Source organism: Epinephelus moara, chromosome 6 (assembly GCF_006386435.1).
Source record: "Epinephelus moara isolate mb chromosome 6, YSFRI_EMoa_1.0, whole genome shotgun sequence".
NCBI lineage: Eukaryota > Metazoa > Chordata > Actinopteri > Perciformes > Serranidae > Epinephelus > Epinephelus moara.
Window position 1 is genome coordinate 40,769,387 of NC_065511.1, and position 14,372 is coordinate 40,783,758.

At 37.9% G+C, this 14,372-nt stretch overlaps 1 pseudogene; it reads right to left on the reverse strand.

Moving 5' to 3' along the window:
* The window catches only part of LOC126391359 (NLR family CARD domain-containing protein 3-like), an 18,694-nt pseudogene extending 13,100 nt beyond the window's left edge, over positions 1-5,594 (reverse strand).
* Positions 5,595-14,372: the final 8,778 nt, after the last annotated feature.

A 14,372-nucleotide genomic window follows, 5' to 3' on the forward strand; every position in this document is an offset into this window, starting at 1 on the left:
GGCACGAAACTGTCACTGCGCCAAGCTGGATCTGTCGACACCTCCCCCTGCTGCGCCGCCACACCCATCTCAGCGCACCTCGGTCTGCCAAACTAGCAAACTGAGCGCGCCTCAGGTTGCTCGAAACTAGCTCTGTGCGGGGTTCGCCACCCTGCGCCACCTGTGCTGTGCCGGGAAACTAGAGCCCAATGACTTTAATATTGTGCGTGGTATCATATATTTTACTTTACATACTACTGTTGGGTAGTTTGTGATGAAAAAAGCCTGAAAACTGATATTGCAATTTATTTTTGATTATTGTGTTTTGTATTTTAAATCTGAATACTTCAGTAAATAATCATTAGCACCTTCAGACAGTTTTGCAGCCACAAAAAGCAGATTGATGCAGATGTTGCACAGCATATTTACATGAAACTTAAGACAAGTAAATTTACCCTTTTAGTACTTTTTTCCCAAAATGTTAAATTTATTAAGAACTTCTTACTCCTCTGTAGAGAGTCTGCCAGCACCCCCAGGTTCATTCTCCTCAAGAATTGTAGTGCAATGTCCAAAAGTGGCTCTCTGCTGCATCTCCTCTGCTCTTCCTCCTCATGTCTTCTTAGTTCCTTTAGGCATTTTGGGTAATCTGGACTCAAAATCCTCCGGAAAGTGTCCAGCTCATTTGTTGCAAAAATGTTGATCTCCTCCTTCAGAGACTGGAGCACAAGAATATTCCAATAAATACAATAACATGAACATGCACATGAACATGTCTCCACTCCAATCAGAACATGAAAAAAATTGTATTTTGTCCTTCAAAGTCAATCTCCACTCTGTAGAACAATCCAAACTCCCTGTCTGCATTTATCAGTCCTGTAGTCAAAGACCTGGGTGTCATTTTTGACAGTGTTTCAACTCATGAGTTGTTGGCCAACATGCTTTCTCCACCATAGGAGCAGCTAAAAAAATCAAGTTCTCTTCCTAAGAAGGTTATTACATTTTGTCATTAGGTCTTTATTATTGTAATTTGTTGAATTCAAGTTTAAACTAACAAAAAAAAAAAAAAAAAAACAATTCCCAGCTTCTAGGCTTTTTTTAGAAATTTAAAGAGACAAGATGCATGTCTCCATTGTTATCAATCAGTTTAAGAGATTTTAAGATTTTTCTGATCACATATAATAGGTTAGGATTAAGGTTAGCTTAAAACTGAAGCTAGTTTTATACCTGAAACAGAGGTTAGAATTTAAATTTATCATAATCATCTCCTGTTTTCCTAAATGAATCAATAACTTTATTTATATAGCACCTTTCATGCACGAAAACTCACAGCAAGAAAAAACGACCATCATTAAACAGAGGAGGTGGCCCAACAATGCAGTTCTGAGATCCCTTCCCAGACAGCTTAACACCCATCGGAGACCTCTTGGATAAGAAGAAATTCAAGCAAGTCCAATTACCTACGATATAGCACGTTTCAGTATAGTTATATACCATAAATATGGAGTCCAGGTCTGTTCGATGACCACCAGAAATGTCTGATGTCTCCTGATGAAGTCTGTAGAAAAAAACGTGATGCAGTATTCACAGAGACTGAATTTTTTTGCATAGAAGGGCAATGCAAAAGCAACTACTGTACATACATGACATCTGCACTTTAAAATGCTTTGTTGACTCACCCTAGAAAAGAATCTTGTTGATTTAAAGTCACAAATTTTTCCATAGATGAGGCACTTGACCTGAAGACATTTCCAGTCCTTTGCTGCACAATCCTGACAGAAACATAGCAGACATAAGTATTTTAAAACTTAATACAAGGAGGGTATTGGCAGATGCTCAACAGTTAAAATCCTAGACTTAAGAAAGCATCTGCACTTTAAAATGCTTTGTTGGCTCACCCTAGAAAAGGATCTTGTTGATTTAAAGTCACAAATTTTTCCATAGATGAGGCACTTGACCTGAAGACATTTCCAGTCCTTTGCTGCACAGTCCTGACAGAAACATAGCAGACATAAGTATTTTAAACTGCAATACAAGGAGGGTATTGGCAGATGCTCAACAGTTAAAATCCCAGACTTAAGAAAGCATCTGCACTTAAAAATGTTTTGTTGGGAATTCCATAGACAAGTAACTTGTCAGGGACACACCACTTCTCATCTGCTGCCCACACCTGACAGAAACAGAGTAAACAGAAATCTGGGCTGAAAGTCCTGCAAGTCTGCAAGCCAGTTCACACAATCTGACGACATGTTTAGATGCTTGTGAATGAGACAGACAGACAGACAGACCTGGCCTTTCAAAGTTTAGGATCCAAACATATCCAGTCTTGGAAAAGTTACCAACTGGTTCATGTCCAGAAGAGATTGAAGACTGTGAGACAAATCGGCACAACAATAAAGCAGGCAGGCAGCTGTAATTACAAAAGCAGGCTAGACAAGGAGATTTATAAAACACCTTTAGAGGAGCTGGAACTGTTGACTATTTTATTTTCACTTATCTTTATCCAATTAATCAATTCATCCTTTAGTCCATAAAATGTCAGACAGCACAGAACAAGTTCTAACAGAGTAACATGATGCCAATTTCAAACTGTGTTTCCAAGAACAAAGGCTTCAAATGTACAATAAGACTCTCACATGTGCCAAGCTTCAGTACAGTGACTCCCATCAATTAACCAATCCATCAATTCAGCACAACAATGCAGTACTTTTAAAGTAGTAAACCTAAAGTTATCCCTATCTGCACTTGAAAATGCTTTGTTGACTCACCCTGAAAAAGAATATTGCTGATCAAAGGACACAGGAGATTCCATAGATGAGGCACTTGTTGCGGACAGATCTCTAGTCCTTTCCTGCGCAAGCCTGACAGAAACACAGCAGACATAATTAAGTGTTTCTAAAAACAGTTTTTACCAGATGCTCACCAGTTCAAATCCTGGACTCTGATAAAAACCTTACAACCATCCGTTGTCTGGCCTTAAGTCTTGCAAGTCTGCAAGACAGCTCACACTGTCTGATGACATGTTTAAACGATTAAGAATAGGACAGACAGCAATAAAACGTACAATTGTATAAAACATAGGCCCCTTTTTCACATTTGCAAAGCTAGAACCAAAAAGTGTTGTTTTATTTTGCTTAGTAAATATCTTCCATTCATTAATTAACTCATTGATTACACCAAACACAAACAAAACTCCCACATAACTAATCAGGCCAGAGAAAAATTGATTCATCCCAAACTCCCCCTTCTGATTGTAGCTCACTCCTCTCATCCCTTCCACCAACCCTTCCAGTTACTGCCATCAGGTTGACGTTACAAAGCCTCACTGGCTCAGAAAAACACTGACAACAAATATTTCATTCCCTCTGTGATCACAGCCCCCCTTCTAACTCCACGGGTGCGCAGGCGCTCCCACGCGACAGCGTCGGTACTTTGCAGAATATCTCGGGAACCACACAACAAAATTTAATGGGGAAAATTGCTATCACAAGCATACTCTTTGGGCGATCTATGGTGAGCTCGGGGCAATTCTAGCCTTTCGAGAAGGTTTTCAATCCAGTCGTTAAGTGCGGTGTTTTTTCCGGGAACTTCGCACGTGAATTCGACCGTGATAACTCCGTGATAAGTTCATTATTCATTACATTTTGTGATAAAAACGTGTAAATTATGTTAGCGGACCTCCATATTGAAGCTTGATGTAAACGATGATGACTTCCGGTCGGTCTCTCGACCAATGAGATGCTCCGATTTCTTCTTCTTTTGTTTTTATGACGGCAACATCCAATCCCAGCAGCCAAAGATCAGCGTGAGGTGAAATAGTTATCTTCCAGTATCGAAAACAAAGGAATAATAATCTCCCATGGCCAAAACAAAGATAAATAAACATTTACTAACAACTTTTGAACGTGGAAATGTACACAAGCTTTACACACAAGCTTTACGCACTATATGGCATGTGCTTAGTCCGCATTTCCTGTGCGCACGTATGTTTTTTACTGCATTTACTGTGGTTTATGGTAGACAGAAGTTATTGTTATTTGTTTTATATAGAGCAAATTTCGCGGGTAATAATCTTGCGGGTCATAATTTCGCGGTGTTTGTGGTGGGAGAGGAGAGAGTCGGAGAGATAGGTTAGTGAGTTTGAGAGTAGTGAGTTTTATTGATAGAGAGAGTTAGACAGACAAACAAAAAGTTCTTTTCAGAACTACTTGGAGAGGGGAAAGTTCTTTTCAGAACTATGGCGACTGCAAAAAGGTGCTTCACTGTTGCTGAAGCAATGGATTTAGTTTTGAATGGTGGAGTGGCACAAGTGACTGAGGAAGTGAGGGAAAAAACGAGTGGAGAAAAAATGTAAAAATGTAAATATTTTTTGTTGTGTTTGTGTTAGAATGTTGGGATCTTTTTCTCCTGATAGCCAAGGCCTGAGAGAAACATATTTGAAAATGAAAAAGCTTGTACATTGTTGATCTGTGTCTTTTTTTAATTAAATTCTGTGACATTCAATTTCCGTTTTGCTTTTTCTTTTGTTTTTATACTCATATAACTATTGATCCATACATGTGGCATCATTTTAGCATACATATTATTATTGCCCAGGTTGTCCTGAAAAAAAAGATGTTCATTACTTGACTGTGCATGAAAGGGTTGAGATTATACATGCGTTAATAGACAGAGAGGCCAGGCAGACAAAAAATAGCAATAAATGGCACACTGTACCCTGACCTGTTAACATTGTTCTTGTCAACTATAGTTTTAACAGTTACACTCTACTGTACTATTATCCTATTGTTCTATGTGTGTGTGTGTGTGTGTGTGTGTTTGTGCTTGCATGTTGTTTTTTAATGTGTTATAAATGGGCATTGTTTGTTTGATGTTGAGTCTCGTCAAAGTAGAATTTCTGTTGCTTTGTGACCAACAATAAAGTTTATCTTAGCTTCGTTGACTCACCATGAAAAAGAATCTTGCCGATTAAAAGTCACAGGGAATTCCATGGACGAGGCACTTGTCAGGGACACACCACTTCTCCTCTGCTGTTGGAACCTGACAGAAACCAAGCATATAGAAAGAAGTATTTCCAACCTCAAAATAAGCAGGACTTTGACAGATGCTCATCAGTTCAAGACCAGAAACAGATGGACAATCTAATGTATCTCTAATGTATCCTTATTGTTCAAATGTTTAGGTTGAAGGACCTGTCATGCCTGTTTTTTGCAGTGTTTCTTAGGGGAAACACACAAGACTGAACCAGTGAGTACAAATACGAATATTCAGATTGGGATTAAATATAGTAAGACTGATCCTCATAAACAGCTTTAACTCATGTGATTTTTGTTCAGTTTCTATTTTTTTCATGCTGCTCTACACTCTGTTGCATTTAAAAATAACAGGGGCCCATAGACCAGTCATAGACCTCTTTGTGGAGACGAGTTTGTCCCCCACAATCAAGTTAAAAGTAATAATGTACACTGATACACTGATTTCACACTGAGCTCTGACACAGACAGTAGAGATCCTCATCTCACCTCTGAGGTTCAGTCCGGTTCTCATGTTCCCCATGCACAGTGGTGTTTGAGGGTGGGAACCCCCCCTCTCTCTCCTCAGGCTGACTCATAGTACACCTTTATACAAACACATCCAACATGTTGTGTTAGCTGTACTCATTGCTGGATTCATTACAGTATGGTTTTAGTTAGATCTGAGTGTTGAACCTCAGTAGTAGACTGTGTGTGTCCTGACAGTTGACACTAAATGCTTGATAAGGAATTCATGCCTTTGACAACATCAGCAGTGAAGTTAAATTTAGATAGGTCTGTCTATTGTGCTTTGTTGTTTGAATAAAACTTGGATTCATCATTCTCTCACTGACTCTTGCAAACAAAACTGCAGGGTGATTACAGACTGCTGATGTTTGTCGGGCCAAAAGGTAAAACAAGTAAATCAAACCTGTTGGTCTTATGACTACAAAGATGCTGAACACTGAATACTGTCACTATTGAAACACCATCTTAATGTGACAGATACAGATCTAGACAGACTTCAGGACGATGTTTATAAGTCCTGTTATGTATCCTATAAAAGTAATGAAAATCATACTTTTACTTTGCATGATGCTTACCGAGTTTCGGCGTCTCATCTTGAGTAACAGAAACTTCCCAACTTCTCTAGAGAGGAAACAGCGACAGTAAAGATTATGCTTATTCTTTCCAATCAGTCCTGTGAGTCATTTAACCCAAAACTCTTGTCCTCATAACTTCTTAAACAGACCGGTGTCATCAGATCAGTCTGAAGTGTGACCAGAAAACACACAGCCACAGATTGTGTGATGCAGTTTAGCTTTGAATCCACTAGATGGAGCTCATTTGCCACATTATCTACAGCAATGGTTCTAAACCTTTTTTTGACCAGCGCCCCCCACTCCATTATCCAGGTCCCTTAATAACCCCCAACAGCTAAAGTGTGGGCAAGTGTCCTCCTTAAGTATTGTGTTGTGTGTTATAGCGTTAAAAAGTGTGTCACTGAATACCAAATAACAGATTTGATTAAACTGGACAGTGTGAATGTCATTATCGTTAGTTTGTCAGAGAGAAAAAAGTCATGTGAATAGAAATTAGATGTATGACTGTCAAACAAATGCAATGTTTAGAAATTTGACATTAAACTTAAATTAGGTCTAATTACAGAAGCCAATCAGAAAGCCAGTCAGAAAGCCATAATATGGCCACTGGGAGCAGAAGGATATGTAGGCTACACTATGCAAATGAAGAAGGGGGTCTGGGGGTCCTCCACCAGGAAAGTTTTGGTGTCAAACCCTTCATCTCCTGCATTCTGGATTTTTTTTTTTTTTTTTTTTTGCACCAATTTATGGTGGACACATCTTTTTTATGTAAAGAAAAACACAAAATCTGATGCCAAAATCCAGACCATATTTTGCTCAGTGCAGTCAGGCAAATTTGCAACAAAAAGTACCAAGAACAGATTTTGCATAACAGGAATTTAAAGCTAAATATGCATAATCTTTCTGTGTGACACCAGAGATATCTCATGTGAATAACCCCATTGTATAGTTTCAACAGGGCAACTGTCAAACTTTTGGCTGTGTCTATCAGAATCAGAATCAGAAATACTTTATTGATCCCCGAGGGGAAATTATTTATGTTACAGTTAATGCTTGCATACTGCTTACGTGCAGTGTCTCACAATTTTTACAGTTGTGAACATGGACTTGTATTCACATACTAAAAAAACACAACAATATCACAAACAATTTAAATTTAAATCGGCATTTTTGTGAGAAATTAAAAGAAAAAACAGAAAAATATCCAGACATGTATACTATTTCACAGCACTACTACTATTTACAGGTTTTTTTTCTGTAATGTTCAGCCATGCAGCAGCCTACCACAGGAGGAATACACAGATTGTTTTAGACTGTGAAATTAGGTGACCTTCTAACACACATAAAAATAATAATAATTAAAAACACTTTTTACACAGAACTGTAGTTTGGTCCAGTCAAAAGTAAAAAACTAGTCTATAATACTATAAAGATGCTGTTAGTGTGTTATCTCAGTCAGCAGGTAGAGCCCTGGGATCTGTGCTTAATAAAGTCAAATACTGTGGTAATCTGGGATTTCATACTTATACACAGCTCTACAGTTCATGTGTTTGTCCTGTGTCTGATTATGCTTCTGGTGTTTTGGGTTTCCGGGAATACTCAAGTTGTAATGCTGTGCACTATAGAGCTATTCGATCTTTTTTAGGAGTGCATAAATTAACTTCAGTTTTAGCTATTTGTGGAGATATGGGATGGGAACCTCCAAACATCAGACATAAATGTGAAATGCTTCGACTGTGGAACAGACTTGTAAGGATGTCAGATCAGAGACTCACTAAAAAGATTTTTATCTGGGACATTTTACATGGTCATCCCTGGGCTAACAAGATGAAATCCTTATTTAATTTGAATGTTTTTTCATTTATCTTTCATAACAGGTTACTTTGTAATATTCGGGAGTTAAAGAATAATATGTTTCTCAAGTATAAGGAAAAGTGGTCTGTCGATATATGGTATAAACCAAAATTACGAACTTACTGTCTCATAAAAAACTGTTATGATGTTGAAATGTATGTGAAGTATAATTTAAACAAAAGACAAAGATCATTATGTGCACAGTTATGTTTAGGAACATTACCCTTGGCTTTAGAGACCGGCAGGTTTAATGCCATTCCAGAGGAGGACAGACTTTGTCAGGTGTGTGAGCTTGGTGAAATTGAGAGTGAGGTCCATTTTCTGTTTTACTGTCTTGTTTATGAGGACTTGAGGGATGTACTTTTTATTAAAATGTCCTCTATTTATGCTGATTTCTTTTGGCTGGACGAGTATGAGAAACTTGAGTTGTGTTTTAGAAAGGGAACCTTTTTTGTTGCAGATTTTATTTGTAAAGCGTGGGAGAGAAGGCAGAATATTCTGTTTAAAGTCTGAGCCATAAAACATACTAGGGGCTGTAATTATGTATGAAATGAAAAAAAAATTAATAATAATAATGTACACCACAACTGTACTTTCTTTTTGGTGTCTTATAAACCCATGAGGGTTGGGCACTTTGTGCATGACACGTAAATAAAAATAATCAATCAATCAATCAATCAATCAATCAATCAATATAATACTAGTTGTAAAATTAATTATGTTTTTAAAATGCATTAGCTTTTGTTGCTTAGTGCCTACAAAATCAAACTGCCTACAGCCATTTCATTTCATCACTTTGTGCCGAAATGCGTGGGCTGTAACCCACTTTCATCATGTTTTAACTTTTTCTAAATGAAATAGCCATTTTTTGAATAAAGGCTTTCTATACATTTAAAGAAGATTGCCTTGGATTTTCCTTTTTTTGAAATCTATATTCCCACCAAAGAGCACCTTCGTCACATGATTAGATGAACCTTCTGAGCACTCTGGACTTTCTTTTTGTCTGCCTACAGCCTATATTGGCTCAACATTATTGTTGCTGTCCTGGCTGTACAATATGAAACTGCTGGGCCTCACAGATGTTCTGGAACTGATTATCTTGGTTCTCCTACAGAAAGAAAACAGAGTGGTGAAGCTTTATTTATTATTATGCGCCACATAGTAAGTGGATCCCAACTCTGACCACGTTATATTATATTTGTAGGCTATCTATCAAGTTTTCTCCTGATGATACTACCTGTGGATTGTTCTTCCACAACTTAAGGTGAATGTAGTTCACACACCTTCAGCTTTGTTAAGAAATATTAATACCAATAATGACTTAGTCGCTTCTCCTGTAGGAAAAACTTTGTAGAGAGCACCATCTGACACAACTGCCTTAAATAAATTTGAGCCTACCAGGATTTTGCACAAAGCAGTATTAGGCATACTACTATTAGCCAGGTAAGTTAAAAAAAATAAATAAATAAATTAAAAAAAAAACAGGAAACAGCATACTACAAATGTGACTTGTTAATAAAAAGCAATCATCAGTTAATGTGAGTAAGTGGTATCTCATAGAATTCAAATTTCTTTTTACAAATTTTACATGTTCCAAACAATAAACACCAAAGTCAAATACTATTCCCAGCAATCTAGCTTCCTGCATCACACTGACCAAAGCAATAAATCAGTGGGTTATTCACTCCATCCCTTTGTGGCCTAATTATTTTTATTATTATAAAGCCTCAGTGTGTAAAAATGGTGAGTAACAGTGACATCAGCGGTCAAATTCTAGATTGCAGGGCTCACTCGCTCACCCCTCCCGTCGGGTAAGTGACGGTGGCCTCGTAGGACAGAAAGCCTTGCGCAGACAGAGATGACATCATCCATGAGTTTTTCGAGTTTTTCAGGAGTAGGCCTATCTAGCGATGAGGTGAATATTTATTTAGGAATCTAAACCATGTTACGATGTTGTAGCGACCCTGCAGTAAATGTTGTTATAATGTCAGTGTTCTGTGAGTTAATGGCATGTTTGGGATTGAATGAGTATAGGTAGGGGGGCGGGGTGCGAGTGTGACGGGGATGAGAGCTGTGTGAGTGCGCGTGCTGGTGTGTGTAGGAGCGAGCTGGAGGAGAGAGCAGGAGTGCACAGTTGGAGTTACAGCTAAGCTCTTGTTTGTTGGTTGTTTTGGCGTAGTTACGGCCAACAGTAACCTGTACTGTTCAGTAATAAACGGTGGTTTGCCGAATAACTGCGTCATCCTTTCCACACGTCCTGGCAAACGCTATGATCTTATCTGTGAGATATAACGTTATGTTAGGAGTGTTTTATCTCTAATTGTTTTGGTAACACGAGCAAACATTAGCACAGTCATGCTAAAATAACACGTTTTATGTGATAGTCACGGCACAGTGCGGCAAATATAGGTTGGTACGATTATAGTATATGCGTCTCCAGAGTGTTCTTCCACAGGAGTTTTTTCCACCTGGAATAAGCAACGCTGATATTCACTCGTGTTTTGTCCTGTCCTCTCTTATCTGATCTTTTTCTTTTATTTGGTGGCGTGGTTTCCCTCTTACGGGGCAAAACATGTGTGCTCCTCCATTTAAAGTGAGACAGAATCATAAAAGTACAAAGCAGGTTCACACAGAAGCCCCTGGATTGAGCTTCACTTTCTCCAGTGACGGCAAGTTCTAGGTAAACGCGAAGCGTGTATATCCCTTTCGGCCACTGTATTCAAATATGGCGACGCAAGAAGGCAGCCTCCAGCATACCGCGCCCTGCCTGTATGTATCTGGGGCATTCTACCGAATGTGTGCAAAGTCAGGCTGGACATATTTTGAAATTTTGTATGTTTTATTTCCAAAACTTTGTCCCTATATATATTGTACCATATGTAAAGGTCACATATCTAGTAAAACGACTGTTGATTTTTATATTGTATTTTCAGACTGTTTTGGAATGTTTTTCCTCTCCCAAAATTTGTCACTACCGAAACATATGGTATTATATTATACAAAAAAATATATATCAACCTGTTATGCTTGTTCTATCCCTTGTCTAAAGATTTCAATTTTTACAAATTTTGACCTAAGGTTTTCACAATTAAATCTATAAAAAATAATATTTTAACAAATTTCGAAGTTCAAATTNTGAAGTATAATTTAAACAAAAGACAAAGATCATTATGTGCACAGTTATGTTCAGGAACATTACCCTTGGCTTTAGAGACCGGCAGGTTTAATGCCATTCCAATTTTTACAAATTTTGACCTAAGGTTTTCACAATTAAATCTATAAAAAATAATATTTTAACAAATTTCGAAGTTCAAATTATAGAATTCTTCAAAATGTAAATGCAATCTTTCTTTGTAAAATGCATAACGCTGATCAGATTGATTTCAGAGTTAATAACTGATGAAACAGAACATAAATGTAACCGATTAGCATCATAATACTTTAGTTGATAACTCAATATACTTTATTTTTTACAAAACACCCGGTGTTTCGGTAGTGACCATTATTCTGTTTTTAAGGTTGCGTCGTATTTCCTCAAATGTATGCCTTATGGTGGGAATTATAAATTCAAAGACAAATGTTTTGTGGTCAATAAAACAAGCAGAGTAGAGTAGAGCGGAGCAGAATAGAGCAGAGCATAGTAGAGTATAGTGGAGCAGATTGTAGTAGAATAGAGCAAAGTAGAGCAGAGTATAGTAGAGTAGAGCGGAGTAGACCAGAGTAGAGCAGAGCAGAATAGAGTAGAGCAGAGTACAGCAGAGTAGAGTAGGGTAGAGAAGAGTAGATTATAGAGTAGACCAGAGTAAAGTAGAATAGAGTAGACCAGAGTATAGAGTAGAGCACAGCACAGTAGGATAGAGCAGAGCATAGTAGAGCAGAGCAGAATAGAGTAGAGCAGAGCAGAGCATAGTAGAGTAGAGCAGAGTAGAACAGACCAGAGTAAAGCAAAGTAGAGCAGAGTAGAGCAGAATAGAGTAGAGCAAAGTAGAGCAGAGTATAGTATAGTAGAACAGAGTATAGTAGAGTAGAGTAGAATAAAGTAGAGCAGAGTAGAACAGAGCAGAGTAGAGCAGAATAGAGTAGATTATAGAGTAGACCAGAGAAAAGTAGAGTAGAGTAGACCAGAGTAGAGCAGAACATAGTAGAGTAGAGTATAGTAGAGTAGAGCAGAACAGAGTAGAGCATAGTAGAGTGGAGAAGAGTATAGTAGAGCAGAGTAAAGTAGAGTAGAGCAGAGTAGTGCAAAGTAGAGCAGAGTAGAACAGAGCAGAGTATAGTTGAGTAGAGCAGAATAGAGTAGAGTAGAGCATAGTAGAGTAGAGCAGAGTATAATAGAGTAGCGCAGAGCAAAATAGAGTAAAGCAGAGTAGAGTAGAGTAGAGTAGAGTATACTGTATTTAGCTTATCACTTTTTCATTTAATGTCCTGGGTTTAAATAGGTCATAACATAATCTTTGTAAATATCTATGTCTGAATACTCAATTTTATTATTTTTGTTGTTTTTTTGTCAAGGGACAGCACTTTGCACAAAATCGGTAGAATGCCCCATATAGAGAAATCATTCTAAGCCTATGAGAAAGCTTCCATTTGTATGTGAATTGAATTACACTTTAGTAAATATATATTTATGAAAGCAATAGTTGATATTTGCTAATAAAGAACCACGTAAATTACACATTGTAACTTTAATATTAAACTTTGATGCAGTCTTGCAATGTGAACACTTCTCTTACAAAACAAACAAGCAAAGAAAAATCACACAGTTTCCAAAGAATGACCCTATACGTGAGTTTTGGAAAACAAACTATTATACAAGTACACTCACTTGCAATTTCAAAAAAATGTTGACAAAAAAAAAAAATCCTGTCGTGAGAGCTAATGACCTAAAACAAATTACTGCTTCACCTGCTACTGCCAGCCACCAAAATGAAACACACATGCAATGTTAGTTTGTACTCACCTTGTACACCTTGGGATGTTACCTGAGGCACAGGGGAAAGACGGGGGACAGATGAGAAATGTTGGTTGTGGTGTTTGTGTCCACCGGATGAATGTCAGTCCAATATTCACTGTCCTTTTAGCTCTGGTTTTCTCTAGTTTAACAAATTAAAAAACAGAAATCTCCTTATTGCTTTGTTTCTGAGTGCTGTATTATAGGCACTTAGACTTGCTTCAGTTTCTTTTAGATGTCTGACCTCTCACCCAAGAGGCTTCTTCAGTTCTAACTGACTGGGGAGTTGGAGGCTTTAAATACTGTGTGAACGTCAACACTGTGACTCTGTGAGGAACTGCGCTGTAAGGACTGTGGTCATGAGTGTGTTGAACAATAACCGCATGAAACGAGAGCTTTAACTTTGTTCTTCACTGCTGAGATCTGTGGGTGTTGATGGGAAACTGAATGACAGCTCCACTTTGTCAGTCACTTCACTAGGTGCCTAGATCTGCATGCCTGCCGAGAATTGCATGCACCTCGCGGGAGTGGAAAATTAATGTAGGGAGTCATTCCCACTGTCAAGGCCCATCAAATAAAGTACGCTACGTGTTGATAAAGCCATGATGGCGTTCCTGTCAAACTTTTGATTTGGTTTCATGAGGGTGTTAAGGGGTGCATGCATTTTTCGACAGAACTGATTGCTGCTGGAAAAATAAATAGTCGGATCCAGTTCTAATTAATCAAAATATTTTTTCTTTTCTTTTTTTTCCCAGATGGGATGATTTATTCATAATCATGATAGCATAATAAAACAATGAACATTGAAAGCACTGACAGTTGAACCCAAGGCCTCTCACACACAGCATGCCCCCCCATCAATTCAATTAGCTTTATTGACATGAAAGTTACGAGAACTATGTTGCCAAACAGGGCTCTAAATTAACTTTTTCGATCACCAGCCAATGTGGCTGGTAAGTTTCTGAAGTTAGTTAGTATATGAGGATTTTTCTGTGTTGAGTTCTTTTACTTTTAATACTTAAATACATTTTCCTGATTGTACTTACATACTTTTACTTAAGTAACATTTTCAATACAGGGCTTTTGCAAGTAATAGAATATTTTTACAGTGTGGTATTAGTACTTTTACTTAAGGAAAGGATCTGAATACTTCCGCCACCACTGGATATTATTGCATGTTATACACAGTTACTGCATATTTACCCATTAAAATGTACTATTCCATTTTAGTCCTGTGGTGTGGAGTGTTCTGGAGGGGGCAGTTTTTGTGGAGTTCAGTTTAATGATGGCTCTGGGGTAGAAGCTCTTTTTGAATCTGGAAGTGCAAAGAGCCTTCCAGGTGGTAGGTGAGATTTTGACCCTTCTAAATGTTGCTGGCTCTCCAGAGGCAGAAAATCTTAAAGACTTCCAGTGAGGGCAGAGGAAGTCTAATTTCTTTTCCTGCTGTCATTTTTGTCTGCTGCCAAAACAGTGACA